Source organism: Equus caballus, chromosome 10, assembly GCF_041296265.1.
Source record: "Equus caballus isolate H_3958 breed thoroughbred chromosome 10, TB-T2T, whole genome shotgun sequence".
Lineage (NCBI taxonomy): Eukaryota > Metazoa > Chordata > Mammalia > Perissodactyla > Equidae > Equus > Equus caballus.
In genome coordinates, this window is record NC_091693.1 from 78849894 (window position 1) to 78866078 (window position 16185).

The 16185-nt window shown below is 33.7% G+C and overlaps 1 protein-coding gene across 7 annotated transcripts in view; it reads left to right on the forward strand.

The window, feature by feature from the left end:
* Positions 1–16185, forward strand: part of NKAIN2 (sodium/potassium transporting ATPase interacting 2) — a 921761-nt gene that overhangs the window by 428624 nt on the left and 476952 nt on the right. The gene's annotated exons all lie outside the window — the stretch shown is intronic.

A 16185-nucleotide genomic window follows, 5' to 3' on the forward strand; every position in this document is an offset into this window, starting at 1 on the left:
CTCTTGTAATTAGAAGCAGAACTGTGCCCCTTTATTTTCAAATTATAAAGTCATAGTCTCTGATTTAAGGGATTTTAATGGGAATTTTTCCCATTTTAAATAATCATATTTTATAAATTGAATAAGGATAGTATAAAATCAATACAAATGAGCATATACTATTGATGTGAAAATATCAATATATATTTGGGTTAATATTTAACCTACTTGAAAGCCAGAGTAGTCTGGCCCGCAGTCTCTGTGTTCTCCATAATTCTCTTTTTGGCTCAGAGGAAGTATTTTGCATTCCCACTCAAGTTAAACTTACTTATCATAAAGTGAAATGTGACTGTTGCAGTTGCTATGGGAACCATAATTTAGGATTTTTTTATTTTTGTATGTGCCTCAGATCTCAGCTATAGTTCTTCATTAATGTAGTTTTTTTTTTTTTTAGTTTCATCATTTTTTCTATTTCTTCTATTTTTGACAAAGGAAAAGTCCATAGGCATTTGTTTAAAATTATAAAGCAAGTTTGTGGCCAAGGCATGTGTATAAGATAGTGCAATAAAAGCTCTGCCTTATTCAACACAAACCCAACAGGCCTTCTGAGGTTTCACGGGGCCTCCTTCGCATAAAAGATGCCCTCCTATGACCTGTTTTCTCTGTCATCTGGAACCCAGATAAAGCTCATTGGTACTGAAACAAGCAATAAGGTGGGTGCTGGAACCAAGGGATCCACTGTCTGGCTAAGGATCAGGGAAAAGCCCATAGTCTTCTCCTCCAGGCGCATGCTCAGAAGTGAGTGTGTGTCACCTCTGAGGGTATGGAGATGCATAAATCTTGTAAAAAGTAAGATGGGTTCTGTTGCAGAGTGAAGTTTTTCAATGCACAAGATATAATAGCGTTGTTCATTATCTTATATAAATTTTAATTTCACCCAGTATAGGAGGGTAGTACAGGCTTTGGGAGTGAGTCTTCCAAAGTTGTAGTACCAGGATTGAAATCTTGCATCGACCAAATTCTTTGTGATTTTGGACAGCATAACCTCACCAATCCTTAGTTTTCCCACCTTTAAAATGAAAGTAATAACTCGATTAACTCATATGCTTGAATTCATTGCTGCTGGCGATGCTGTAAATGTGAAAGTTCTATAAGCCATTATATGAAAGATTATAGACTATTTATGAAAAATTCTCAACTTTCTTCTTTCACTAGACTTTGAGGCTCCTCCATGATTTTATTCTTATAAATAATGTCCTTCTGAGTATCATCATACAAATATGTCATCTCCATTTCTGATGAAGTTCTTGTAGTCGGAGGTTAGTTTTGAGGTGGAAGTGGGATATTCTATAAAATGTCTTTAACACACTGCTTAGTGTTTAAGAAGTGCAAAATAAATGTTCGCCATAATATTCTTTCCCTGTTGTTATTATTATCATTTGAAAATAAGACTAAACTGTACAGACTAGCAATAGGCTGACAGGCAATTTAAAATAGATCAAGGTCTTCCAAGCTATTCGTTGAACTCTTTCTGTCCCTGTTATTCCAAGCTATTTCTCAAAAATATTTTGTGGGATTTCTATGTATTAAATTATACTGCCATCACTTTAGATGAAAGACACACCCACAAATCTTTTCAAGACAGGCTGCTACCTCTAGCATTACTTAAGAGTTAAGGTGCCTTGGGACACATTTAAGATTGTTAGAAGTTTTGTAGAGCTGAGTCTCTGAAATCTTTCAGAGGTCTTAACAATGTGTCTTAGAGCTACATCTTTGATTTGATGTTGACTTGCAGACAGCATTCTGAATTTGATCTTTTCCTTGAGACAATGTCTTTCTTGGAAAACCTTTTGCTGGCTGGAGATCTGTAAATGTGAGACTCTTATTTTTCAACTCAGAAAGTCTTGAGCTGGAAATATGTTCTCTAAATTCTGCTTGAAAACTGAATTGTCCCTTCTTCAGCTCATCTCTCTCTTACAATATCATGTTATGTATGGCTAAAAGACGACAACACCGTCAACTGTTTGCTTGGAAATCCCCTGAGCCAGATCCACAAGTTTATAGGTATATTTTCTATCTTTGCATTATTAACAGGCAATAGTCAAGCTACTTGTTCTGAAAGTATTTATCGTGAATCCTCTTTTCTGCAGTCCTCAAAAACAACTTCCTGATGGTTCTTCCTGTCTTCGCTGATAGTCTCCTCACTTGCCTCAAAACCAACATTGTGTGTTTTAGGTTTGTGTTACAGTATCACTCAGGCTTTGGTTCTAATTTCTATTCTAGTTATCTATTTCTGTGTAATTTTTCCCTAATGAACTATTTCTGTATAACGAAATTCATGATATCTAATGACTGTAACGCCATGTTGAAGGTCGAAAGTGGATTCAGGAAAATAGAGAATTTGCCATAAAAATGGAATTAAGATTTTTCAGTTTGCCCAAGGATGGCAAAGGGAATTACAATTAAAAGAAACTTGAATGGAATCATAGATAACAGAAATGCTGGTCAATGAAGGATCTGAGTTTAGCAGAAAAATGCATAATTGGGGGCAAGCTGTAACTAACAATAATGTATTGAGGCACTTAAGAAATATCTACGGATATCTACGGGCTCTCTGCACTGGAGAAATAGATATTAACAAGGAAATTTATTTTCCTCTCCCCTAAAAATGTAGGCCTTTATGATTTCTACATTTATCATTTTATATTTTTGAATTATAAAAAATTTGGTATCAAAATAGAGACAATTTCACATGCTGAAAGCTACTCATATTTCATAATTTCACAACTTAAAATTATTATTAATATTTTTCCATATTTCCTTCCTGTGTGAGCAAATGAAACATCTGATTGTGCTATATCTCAAATATGTGTCTTAATTTCTTTATTTAAGGTTATATCAAACAATTTTGAAATTCATATGACTATTCCATTGTCCATTTAACCTTTTACACTATGGGTATATATTATGCTATATAACATATATAACATTTATGTTGTAAATTATGATGTTATATATTACTGTACATTATTGTTCCCATATTTTTTATGATAAATAATTCCCTATAATCATCTCCATAAAAAATACCCTCATCTTCATTTGTGATTTCATTCCTTAGGAGAAACACCTAGGTATAATTAAATAATATGAACAATTTGAAAGCTCTTAGTATATAATTGACAATTACCTATCCAAAATTATTCTACTGAATTATCCTCCCACCAATGCACAGCAGAGTCTATTTCATTGCACCCTCGCGAATCCTGAGTATTATCTGTTCTCATATTTGCTAATCTGATAGGAGAAAACATGTCATTTTTGTTTCGAATTGCATTTCTTTACTGAGTTGGACTTTTTCATATGTTTATTAACCATTTTTATTTGCTTTCTGGGGGATTGTCTTTAGGTGTTCTTTGCCCATTTTTTCCCTGGAGTCTTAGTGTTTATCACAACAATTTTTATATACGGATTACACAGTAAAGATATTTACCCTTTAAATGTCATAAATTTTCATTTTGATGTTTATTATTTTTCTCTTATTAAAATTAACTCCCTTTCCCTTTGTGATAACTTCTATTGCTTTAAAAATCATAAAATTTAAATATCATCTTGAAAAGTGTAAACGTGAGGCCTTGTTATTGTTAGGTCTAATTTTGCTAAAACAAAAAGGCAGATGCCCTGAAATAGAGTTTAAGGAAAAAGCGTCCCTTTCCACATTTGCTAGTTGTAAAGAGTTTCGAATTATTGATGAGACATTTTGATTTAAAAAATGCAAAAAAAAAAAGTATATGGACATCCTCTGCAACACTGAGAATGATAGCAATGAATAAAATTTAGAGAGTATTGGTAATGACTTTTGTTTCTTTTACTAATCTTCTCTTTCATAAGAGCAAAGAAGAAAAATTGAAAACTGTTAATTAGAACAAGAACTCATTAGTACCCTTTGAGGGCCTCTGGCGTTTCAAGGAATGTAGTATGTTAAAGGAAAATGAAATTGATGATTTCAATTCCAAGCAAAGGAAATCTGAAGCCAGAATCCATAGAAAGCATCTATATTCTATAATTCTTGATAGCATCAAATCTCAAAGAAATGCCAGATTAACTCGGGTGGAATAATTTATAAATCAATACATAAAAATGGCTTCCATGAAAGCATTACCTTGTATTGTAAATGGAATTGGCCAGTGCATCTTCATTTAGGCTAAAGACACCAGCAAGCAGAATGTGATTTGGGATATCCAGTGTTTATTAGTTAATGACAAACAACTGTTAATGAGTTGTACTGCTTTACATTGTCTAAAATAATCTGAGGAGTGTGTAGGTTCCTAAATGCTAAAGACACAGCAATTTTCTTGGTGATATTGCCAAAGGACATGTTGCCATAACACTCAAAAAGATTTATTCCTTTTTCCTCCCACCTCCCTTCTTCCCTATCCTCCTCTTTTCTTCCTTCCTCCCAACCTCCATCCCTTTCTTTATTTCTTTCTATTTAACTCAGTTATTTTGAAAGAAAAAAGAATAACTTACAGAGTTTGGACCCACTGGCTTAACCAAAGAAATCTAGTCCCAAAACTAGAAACACATTCAAAATAGCTAAAAATCCATTACTCAAATTTCATGAAGACAGAGAAGAGGACAGTAATATTTGTTAACAATCATGATTCTTTATGTTTGTTACCATTTCTGTTACCCTCCACAGAGGAGCCTACATTACCTTCCTCTACAAATCCTGGAAATCTCGTCGTAACTTCGCAAAACTTTTGTCCAAACTCATAATGACTAGGCAATCACAGAGTTAGGATGTGGACCCAGGTCCTCCTGAGTGCCAAAATCATGCTACTACCAAAGGCATTGAACTGCCTGTGAGGAGCTCACTTCAGAGAGCCACAATCTAACTGACAAATGAAAACGGGACTTGTAAGTTGTTGGCAAATTAAAAATCTACCATGGCATTCTCAATTTGAAAAGCATTTAGGTTTTAAATTGTGGTCTGCCATTTCCGTATCAAGGATTACGTTTTTAGCTCTACATTTAATGAGGAAATGATCTCATGTCTCAAGAATTAAGAAGAGAAAATCCTTGGTGATGGACATTTTATTCTTGTGTAAGAACAATACCACAGAATTGTCAGAAATAGTGAATTAAAATGGTGTTTTTTATTTTCTGATACTAATCAGCATTTTGATTATGGTAGTTCATATATATGCATATATGTCATATAATTTTTACCTAATATACATTATTCTATATTAATTAATGACAAAATATCTCTTTCCACATTTGTTACTTATAAAGAGCTTCAAATAACTGATGGAGGAATTTGTTTCTATGTAATTGAAAAAATACCCATATTATGTACCAAAAATATGTATGTACGTATATTATCACACCTATTGCAGAGTTTTCCATGACATCAGTTTAGACTACAATAACTAATCTAAAATTGAATGAGTGGGGAAGATAGAGATTGATTTTCTGTTTTGTTACTGAAAAATCAAGAGATTAAAATAATGTAGTTAAAGCTAATTTGACAAAGCAGGGCAGTGATGATTAGAAAGAGAAGCCAATATTCATGAATCTTCATTCCTTGTGTTTCAAGGATATTAAACGATTAGACTATGTTATTACAGTGGTCCCTCCTTATCTTCAGTTTCACTTTCCATGGTGTCAGTTACTCTCAGTCAACCGAGGTCTGAAAATATCAAATGGAAAATTCCAGAAATAAACAATGCATTAGTTTTCAACTGTGTGCCGCACTGAATAGTGTGATAAATTCTCACACCATCCCAATCCATCCTGCCTGGGACATGAATCATCGTTTAGTGCAGTGTTTCCAGGCTGTACACGCTACCTGCCTGTTGGTTATCAGATAGACTGTCGCGGTATCACAGTGGTTGTATTGAAGTCACCCTCATTTTACTTAATAATGGCCCAAAAGCACATGAGTAGTGATGCTAGCAATTTGGATATGCCAAAGAGCAGCTGTAAAGTGCTTTCCTTAAGTGAGAAGGTGAAAGTTCTTGACTTAATAAGGAAAGAAAAAATAATTGTTTGCTGAGGTTTCTAAGATCTATGGTAACTTTTATTACAGTATATTGTTATACTTGTTCTATTTTATTATTATTGTTGTTGATCTCTTACTGTGCCTAGTTTATAAATTAACCGGTATCATAGGTATGTGTGTATAGGAAAAAACATAGTATATGTAGGGTTGGGTACGATCTGCAGTTTCAGGCATCCACTGGGGTCTTGGAATGTATCCCCCTTGGATAAGGGTGGACCAGTGTATAACCCTGTCCATTCTTCAAAAATAGTAAAGAAAAGAATTGAATACTCCTTTTAGTTTACATAGTAAAATACATAGTATTAAATTTCGGTTTCTCAATTTAGCCCACTCTGGGTTATTTTACTACTTTTTAAAAAATGTATTATATGTACTTGACAATGAGTGTTGCTGTAAATTGACACACATTCTTCTCCCGGTTGAGGGAGGGCACAGAATAGAAAGACAATAATGAAGCAGTTTCTGATAAGGCATCGCCTCATTTGGCTTCCTTAATTTTGCCTTTCCATGAGCCCACATACTGAAGACAAGGATTCCCATGTCATCCTGGGTAAGGCTTAGCGGCCGCATGGTGACTGGAACACCAAAAGACAACGCTAAGACCTGTTTTGTAAAAACATGATATGGCAGTTTGAGAAATGTATAGATACCTCAGAGTAGAATAGTCACATACTCAATATGTGTGGAAAAGAGAACTTCTCTAAATTTCTAGAATTTACTATTTACTGAAGATTGGCCATGATTTGAATTTTAATTGTTCATGGAGGTCAGGTCCCCATAGAGAATGTACCAACAACAATAAATGAGAAGCACTTCCTATGTCCTATTTCCAGGTCATATGCTTCTTTCATTCTAATAATGTTACTCCCTAAAAGTTTATGTATTCCTTATGGTCACTTCTAGGAAGTCATTAATCTAAGTTCAAGCAGTTGTTTTGCCTTTTTTATTCAATTTTTCTAGGAGAAAAAAATATCCAAAAGAAAACTTATTGCCACTAAAGCATTAAAAATGTGCACTTTCTGTGTTCAGGACAGAAAATCAATGCAGATTAGAGATGAAGAGACTTGAGATAGTAGTAAATTAACAATGCTCCTAATGACTTAGAGTGGTTGTGAAAATAAGTCTGTTACCATAAGCCTGGGAGGGGAAAAGAAAATATCATTACAGTTTTATGGATTTAGCCTGTAGTCCTAAAATAAATGTAATAATGCAACATGGTGAATGCAATTTATTCTCAAAAGGATGTGCTCCCTTGGGGAAATGTGGGCCATTTATTCTACAAGAAGATGCTTTGTGTTCACATTTTGGCGTTAGGCTGTGACTAAAGATTTATAGAATGTGGTAAATATAAGTAATTATATTTTGACAGTCTAAATCCATGTTTGTAAATCATACGATAATTTTTGGAAAAAATTTTGAAAAAGGGACATGTTGTGATATATATGTGTATGTACTAGTTTCTTTTCTAAAATAAAATGTCAAATTAAGTCATGTAGATATTTTTAAAAAGTCAAAAAGTAAAATTTGACTTGTGGTAAAATAAAGTCCTTTTACTTACCCCTCTCTAGCTGGTCCTAATCTCTTCATAGTTCTTCCGGAGTGTATATATAGTCTAATAGAGAGAAATCCGCCCCCCTTATTTTTATAGTCCCCTCTACCCCACACGGGAGTTTCTGGTTGTCTTTTATTCTTTTAATAGAGAAAACTGGCCTTTTTAAAAAAACTGTATTTTAAATATACTTCCAATTCTTACTCATTAAAACTATTGCTTGGTATTCATTCTGTTGTTATTTTGGAAACCTGTTGCTCTCCTGTTGGCATTTAGATTTGACCATGATTTTATCTGCATCTTTTTGTTTTATTGAGATGCTCTTCTCCCTGGAGATTGCTCTCCTGGTACTCTATCCTGCTGTCCTATCTAAATCGGTCGCTCTCTAGACTGCTAGACTTCTGTCTTCCCCGCTCTGCTGTCCTGAGTTAGAGTCATGCTTTCTTCCATCCTCTGTGTTTTCTTTCTGATATTCTTCTCACAACTTCCTGGGTTTATTTTATCTATACTCTTGAGCAATAATTTTGCTCGATGCAGAATTCAAAGTTGAGAACTGTTTTTCCTTAGAGCACTGAAGTAATTGTTCAGTTTCATTCTAGGAAGCAGTGTTACTGATATGAAATTTATCAATGGGTTCTTCATTCTTTTGTACATAACTTTTTAAAAAGTTCTTGAAATATTCATCTTAGGTCCACACTTAGACTGTGTGGACCTAATTTAAAATTTCATAGGCTCTTTTGATTTGAAAACATGAATGTCTTCAGCTTTGGACTTTGCGTGCATCCTTTTCATGATTCTCTGTGTTTTTGAACATTTGTCTTTGTTAGCCACAGATAATTTCATTTAACAGTTTTTATGTATTATAGCTGTTTGTTTGTTAACTTATTATTATTATTTTCTTTCCTCCAGAGAGTTAAATGTGTGGCTGGTTCCAAAAGTGGTAGAAGCATTATCCTGGTTTTCTGGCCCACTTTTTATACTCACCTTTGTTCACAGGCTCCCCCCGCCCCCCAAGTCTCCAGAGTGTAAATAACTCTGCCTAGCCGTGCAGCTTCCTTTGTGTCTGTTGCCCATCCACACATATCGGAGACTGTCAACCGCTCCACTCTGCTTGTTAATCAATACTTATAGTCTAGTGTTCCTCTTCCAGCAATTGGTTGAAATACCTCTGCTGCTGATGTTTTACTGCTAATAGTTACAGGACTGTACAAGTTGCGTGCTCAGTTTGCCTTCTTGAATCAAAAGTGGAACAATAACTATTAAAGTGCATATTTTACTTTGGAGTCATTTCCTTTTCTCAATGACATCTGAGAAAATGACATTGTCATACAATGTGGACATCCGATGACTATTAGCATCTCTTCACCTTTTAAAAAGCCATTAATTGGCCTCCTGTTATATGATAAGTGCTATGCCATGCAGGAGGTATACCATAATAACAAAGCCTCAAAATGTTTATATTTTGACAGAGGTGAAAACAAATATGTAACCAAGTAAATCCAATACTTTTCATAATATCAAAGAGAGAAGTAGGGATAGGATATAACAGGGTCTGGAGAACAGGTTGGGCAAGTCAACCTGGGAGCTGGAAAGTTTCAGGAGATGCTTTATAGAGGAAATGACACCTGGGCTAAGGCTTACAGTATGAGTGGTATATCACTGGGAAGACAGGAAAAGGGGAGAATTTCAGGTGGAGATAACAGAAGCAAAAGCACGGAGGGGAGATGTTTAATTGTTGCATTTTTATTAATTTATATTAGATCCACATGGCCGCTACACCAGGGCTGGTTGAAAGTAAAGCTCAAAATGTAGACAGGGAACAGATGGTGAAGAAAATAATTGGCTGTGCTAAATTGATTGTATAGGACACATTCTTTAGATAATTTGGGGTTGTATGTAGAGAATGGTCCCAAGCTACTAGTAACATGGGAGAAAGGAGAGATGAAAAGACAGATAGGTTTGTAGATGTTTTTAGAGGAGGTTGGGTAATGCTGGAGCCATTCATCAAGGCAAGGATTAAAGCAAGAGTAACAATTTGCGGGAAAAGTTTAAGAATTCAGTTTTGAACTTTTCAACTTCTTATTAGTTATATAGGCATGACCAAATAGGAATGTGTCCTACACCCTCTGTAGACTATTTCCTAATAACTTGATATCACTTTTAGATAAAAATAGTAAATGCTCTATTATATGTAGATGACACGATTTTATTATCCAAAACTAAGAGTGTCTTACTGAGTGTCTTTATTAGACACCTGGTATGTTAAGTATTTAATATCAAAAATGAATAGTTCTATTTTTCTAAAATGACAGTGAGCATATGGGGAGAAGCCTCCGAACATTTCACTAGCCTATATTTAGTCATCCTATACACAGTTTTATATAATGTAATTACTTAGGTTTGCATTTTGCAACCAGATTATTTTATAAGGTACACCAGGCAGTGTCTTGGCATTCTTTTTATGACTAAAGGAGGAGTTTGGGTGCATGCACCCAAAACAATGGTCTAGTTTAAAATCAATTGCGGCAAATTTTTAGGGTGGGGATTTTGTGGGACGTAAATTGTCCCTTTGTCTGTGAAGGTAAACCCAATGTTTTCTCTAGAAAAGAACCATGATTCTGCTGTGGTACTTCATTACCTTGGTTGTGAGCCAGAGTAGGTGGATTTTTGGTCACTTACAATCTTGTCTGACTCCTCAACTTCCTGATATCGTTCCAACCACCAGGTGACTGCCAGTTAAAGCACATGGGCATCCAGTTAACCAGTATTAGACTATCTGCATTCCTAGCACTTTTCAGTAAAACCTCAAATCACTGCCCCTCAATACTTACCAAAAATTCAGTTAAGAAAGATGATACTTATGGAGGATAGCCTAAAGGATAAGTGGTCCATGTGCTCTTCCAGACCCTCTATAATGCAAACAGCACTCCATACTGATACTGCATCAGTTTACCTCGTGCAGGATAGTTTTTACTCCTGAATTGCATTTTAGCAATATGTCAGTTAACCTACATTAAGTGATTCTATAAGAAACAGACTTATGTCATTTATTTATTGTAAAGATTTTGGTGAAAGCATTGCTTTAAACAGACTCACAAGAAAAATCTATCTCATGTCTCAATCCTGACATACTGTTGCTTTCCTTGTGCCTTAGATTGTTTTCTCTTGAGGTTCTGATGAATTTAAACGTTGGCCACTAGTAATCTTAAGACTAAATATGTGAACTGCCAGAGTTTTTCCGAAGAAACACATAAAAAAGCTTTATAGATTTGTTTTCTGATAAAAGTAATACTTTATACTTTTACTGTACAAATATTTATTTAGCACTTACTGTATCTAGATACTCTTTTCGGCACTGCATTCAACAGTGAAGAGACCAAATCCGAGCTCTTATGGGGAAGACAGACAAGCCACAGGCAGTAAATATTTAATAGGTCATGCGATGATGGCACAATATATCTATATCTATACTTTATATATTTAGTAAGTTCTCTTTACTGAGCTGACAATTATTTTTCCTTTACACTTAAATAATAGCAAGTGGTAGACTGTAATTGCCAGTTGTTAACCTGGGGAAGACAGAAGAAAGATAAGGGCATTTGGGTACAAAAAAGAAATTGAGAAATGTATAAAAATGAAACCACAACATTCAAAACCCTCATAACCGGACATAATTGTATTATCATTTTAAAAAAAACATTTCTCTATTTATTCAATTTTTTTATTTTTTAATTTTTTATTTTTAAAACTCTTATCTTGTTATACATGCTATTTTGTTACCTGCTTTTCACTTATCATGAACGTTTTCTGTTTAATAATAATGCCAGATTGCTCTTTGGATATGTTAAATCAATTTACAGTCTGTAAAATGTCCAAATCTTTGTCCATTTTTTGAGGTGGTTATCTTTTTCTTGTTAGTTTATATTTATAGATATTAAACTGTTTTGATATTATAGAAATTAACCTGTCATCCCTCAATATGTATTAAAAATTTCCTCAAATCTCTCTTATGTTATATGTTTTTATTTTGGTCACTTTGGCCAAAATAATTTTTATTTTAATTTTTATCTAATAAAATATTTATAGTGTCTGTGTCCTATATACATCTAGTCTCCTATATTTTCTTCTAAGATATTTATTGTTTAATTTTTTTAGTAAAATTTTAATTCATCTGGAATGCATTTCAATATTTAATATTAAATAGAGCACAGGCACTATTTTCTTCCATATGGGTAACCATTTGTGCCACCATTTATTTTCCCAAATAATTGAAATATCTTAATTGTTATATTAAGTTGCCGTATATACTGGATTTTTTTTCCTCAATTCTCCATTCAATACTGATTCATTTGTCTCCTATGTCACAAATTGGTGATTTCAGTGGGTTTACATTATGGTCCATCAGATGGTAAAACAAGTCTGCTCAATATTTCACTTGTTCATACTTTCATTGGCTGTTCTCCAGCATTTATTTCTTAATGTTAATTTTAAAATCATTCTATTCAATTCAAAACAAAACCAAACCTATTAGGATTATAATTGAAATTGCTTTTTCAAAAAATGAGTTTGACGAAAGGGATACTGTATGAGTTTTAGGCTCCCTGTCCAAGAACTTAGTGTGTCAGTTCATGCTAATATCTTTTGCTTCATTTTGATCTTTAATAAGACATAGTAGACTTTTTTCATATATATTTTATGCTTTTTTTGTTAAATTTATTCCTATATATTTTGTAGGCTTTATAACAATTGTGAATGGAATATTTTTCCCTTGCTAAGTGCTTATTATTAAAATGGACATATATATTGCTTTGGCATATTTATCATGTCCGAATTCACTTATTAATACAGTGAGATTTTTCTAGCATCTCTTTTTTTCAAGTAATATTGTTAAAGAAAAACTGTCATCGTTTTTGTCTAATATTACTAGTATTTATTTTATATTCTAATTGCATTCACAAGACTCTCCAAGAAAATCTTAAATATAAATGACAAAAGCAAGAATCTCAGTCAAGATCCTGAATTTAAATGTAAAGTTTTTATTATTTTGCTATTTATTGTGTAATTGCTATTGGTATTAAGTTAATAGCCTTTGGCCATATTTAAGTAGTTTCCTTCAATTGTCAAGAATGGCAATGTATGGCATTAAATGTTTTTGACCTATATTACTGTGATAATATATCTTTTTAAAATTTTGTATGTATTCAATTAGGTTGATAAATGTTCTGATGTTAACGCAACCTTGCTTTACTAGACTATACCTTGTCTGTTATATTATTCTTTGCTTCAACTGCTGTATTCTACTTCCAATATGTTTATTTCCAGTTTTTTACATCTTTATTTAAAAATGAGATTGATTCATAGCTTTTCACTCGTAATATTTTGCAAATTATTCAAGCTTCATAAAATAAATTGGGAGATTTCCTTCTGTGATCTGGAGTAGTTCGAATAGGATTGGAGCTATTAATATTTCCTAGAACTCTTCTATGAAATTATCTAGTCCTAGTACTTTCATGAATGGTAGCTATTTAATCATCTTTCCAATCTATTCTACAATAATTGATCTTTTCAAGTTTTCCACTTCTTGCGTGATTTTGGTAGCATAAATTTTGACAGAGCATCTATTTTCTGGAGCTTTGTGTTATGTTATTGGCATAAAGTCCAGTAATATTTGATTTCTTTCTTTGTAAAAATCTCTTCTTTATCCCTGGGTTGATCTCTTTTCTCATTCCTTTTTGTTCTCGTTCCATTTTTATTGTCTCTGAATCAAGAGAAAAGTGAAAACAAATAAGATCAAAGGAATCTCATGCCTGCTTTTGCCCTCCTCCCTCAATCCACAGTGACAGAAAGAAGCAAGCAAGATTGTGACATGCCATGGGCACCATCTCCAGGATGTTTGCTAATTTTTAAGTCAATGGAGCTAGCAAACTGATGATGTAGATTTGTGACTTTTCTTGGTTTGAATTTTCTTACCATAGTCTATGTGTCAAATAACAATTACAAATAATCAGTTTTTTAAAAAGGTTCTGACTGAACAATGAATTTCCTATTCAAGTTATTTAATTCTGAAATTCATTAACAATTTCCATTTTACCATGCCTGCCAATAAATGAAGAAACGGTCTTTGGGAGCAGTAATTACCACAAAACCACCTTTGTGTAATATTTTCTATACTGCTTATTTCAAAATAAATCTTTCTCTGCAGCAATATCAGAAAATATTCTGGAGTTGCCCCTTCAGAAGCCTTGTGAACAGTTTTAGTTGCAGGACGCTTTTTGACTGCCCAGCTGTCTCCTTAATGGAATAGTTGTCATTTTCCTGGTCATGTCTGTGTTGTATTTGTAGACATCTTGTCAGTGGTTTTTGGAAATGTTGACTCATCTGGGAACTCGATGCACAAGAACATGTTATGTAAACTCCACAGTTAAACCTCTGTCTGCCTAGACTGGCATTTTTTGGAACACAATGGAATCAATTTTCTCTTTCCTTCTCTTTTTTTTCACTTAAATGTACCACTCATGTTTAAGGAATTTTGTAAAAGAAATGTTTTACTGCATGTATTAAACTCATTTAGTCTAGAATTTATTTTTTATGGGGCTGTCATGGAGTGAAAAATTGGTATGTGTGTACAAGAAGATGCCCCTTGGACGGGAAGCTGCTATTTTCTAAATAATTTCATTTCACAGAACAGCAAAATTGGAACCACAAGCTGTCTTATTTTAATTCTCTTGTCATTGTTTTGAAAGATTATTGTTTGATGGAGGGGTTAAATGCTTACATTTACATTGAAAGTTACACTTTCAGAGTAGTCTGTGTCTAAAAATTTATAAGGAGGCAGAATTAAAATTTGGCACATTTCTCTTTATGTCTTCTAAAACCTTTGTTTCTTTTTCCTTCTCTTCCTCTTTTTCTTGTTCTTCTTATTACTATTACTATTTTATTCTTATTATTTTAATGCAGAACATTTAATCAAAAGCACGGGAGAGTGCGCGGACTTTTTGAAAGGTTTCTAGCACAGTGATGTTCAGCTGACAAGTTTGTAAAATTAAGATAGACTTAGCCCCATAGCTTTAGGTCAGTCTAGAACAATGTCTTGGACCTGCTTTTGTGTGTTGCTTGTGTACAACAATATAGAGTGACTGCTAACACTGGCCGCTGTGGGTATGTGACTCCCTGATGAAGAAGAGGTTAAGAAATGTAGCAGTCAGGTTTTTTTTTTTTTTAATTAGCACCTGAGCTAACAACTGTTGCCAATCTTCTTTTTTTGTTTTGTTTTTCCTGCTTTATCTCCCCAAACCTTCCCTGTACATAGTTGTATATCTTAGTTGCAGGTCCTTCTAGTTGTGGCATGTGGGACGCCACCTCACCATGGCCTGATGAGCGGTGCCATGTTCATGCCCAGGATCCAAACCAGCGAAACCTTGGGCCGCCACAGCACAGCGCACGACCTTAACCACTCAGCCATGGGGCCGACCCCATAGCAGTCAATTTTAGCAAGCCTAATACAGTTGTATTCAAGGAGAAATTCGTGGCATTTGTAGTTTTCTATACCCCTGCTACTATTGATGCATTGAGGTTGAAAGTGAATGAATTTCAGTAAACCAGATAGAACACTTGCTTTTAGGTATCTGATACTAACACCTCTTCCCAAGGCTTAATATGATTAAGGCTTTTCTGAACTAAAAATATAAAACAAACTTGGAAAAATGTTGAAAAATTGTATCTCTTTTCCACCAAAGGCAATTTTTCATTTTGAACTCACTTTCACTGTTTTTCATAAAATACTAAAATAAACAAGACCTCAAGGAACTTTTGTTGTTTATCTGATGATGCTTTCACCCCTGTACCACAGCCACCCCCTTCATTATGGTAAGAAGGCTATCTATTATTGTAGCACTCACCTCATTTTCAATATGTAACATCACTGTTAATATTCAAAGAATAGCATAATTCCTTTTTACAAATTTTAAATTTTAGCTTTTCACTATTACTTAGGTAAAGTATCCTTCTCCCCAAATTACTTTTTCTTTTACACTAATCAGTTTGGATTCAAATTTGTTCATGATTGAACCTCTATTTAGCTGTCACTTCTTGTATACCAGAGCATGATGAACTCAATTTTTTAGTGCTAGTTTACTTTCAGTCATAATATGATACGTACTGAATAGAAGTATAAGTTTTAAATTTATAAAGCAAGAAACAGGGACCTAAATGAAGTTGCTAGATCAAAAAATTTCGGTTATCTTTTCTTTTAAAATGTATTTGATGATCTTATTTTATTTGATAGTTCTTGAAAACATTTTATATTATTGCTTCTAATGTTTTCCTCATTTTTATGCAGCTAGGTGTATATAAATAAATGGTTAAGCAGAAATTATTTATATCATAATTTGGTTCATAGGAGTGTACAAGAGTTTGGATTTTCTCATGAAACGTGCAAGAATTTCATAAAATTGTTGCAAAAACGATGCAAATAAAATTGCATTAAAATCAGGTTACATAAAAGTTGAGGGAAGGTGTACAAAACAATGGCAATTTTTCTACAAAAATAAAAGAGTATAAAGACTCTCTATCCAAAGGACCACATCAAAATACC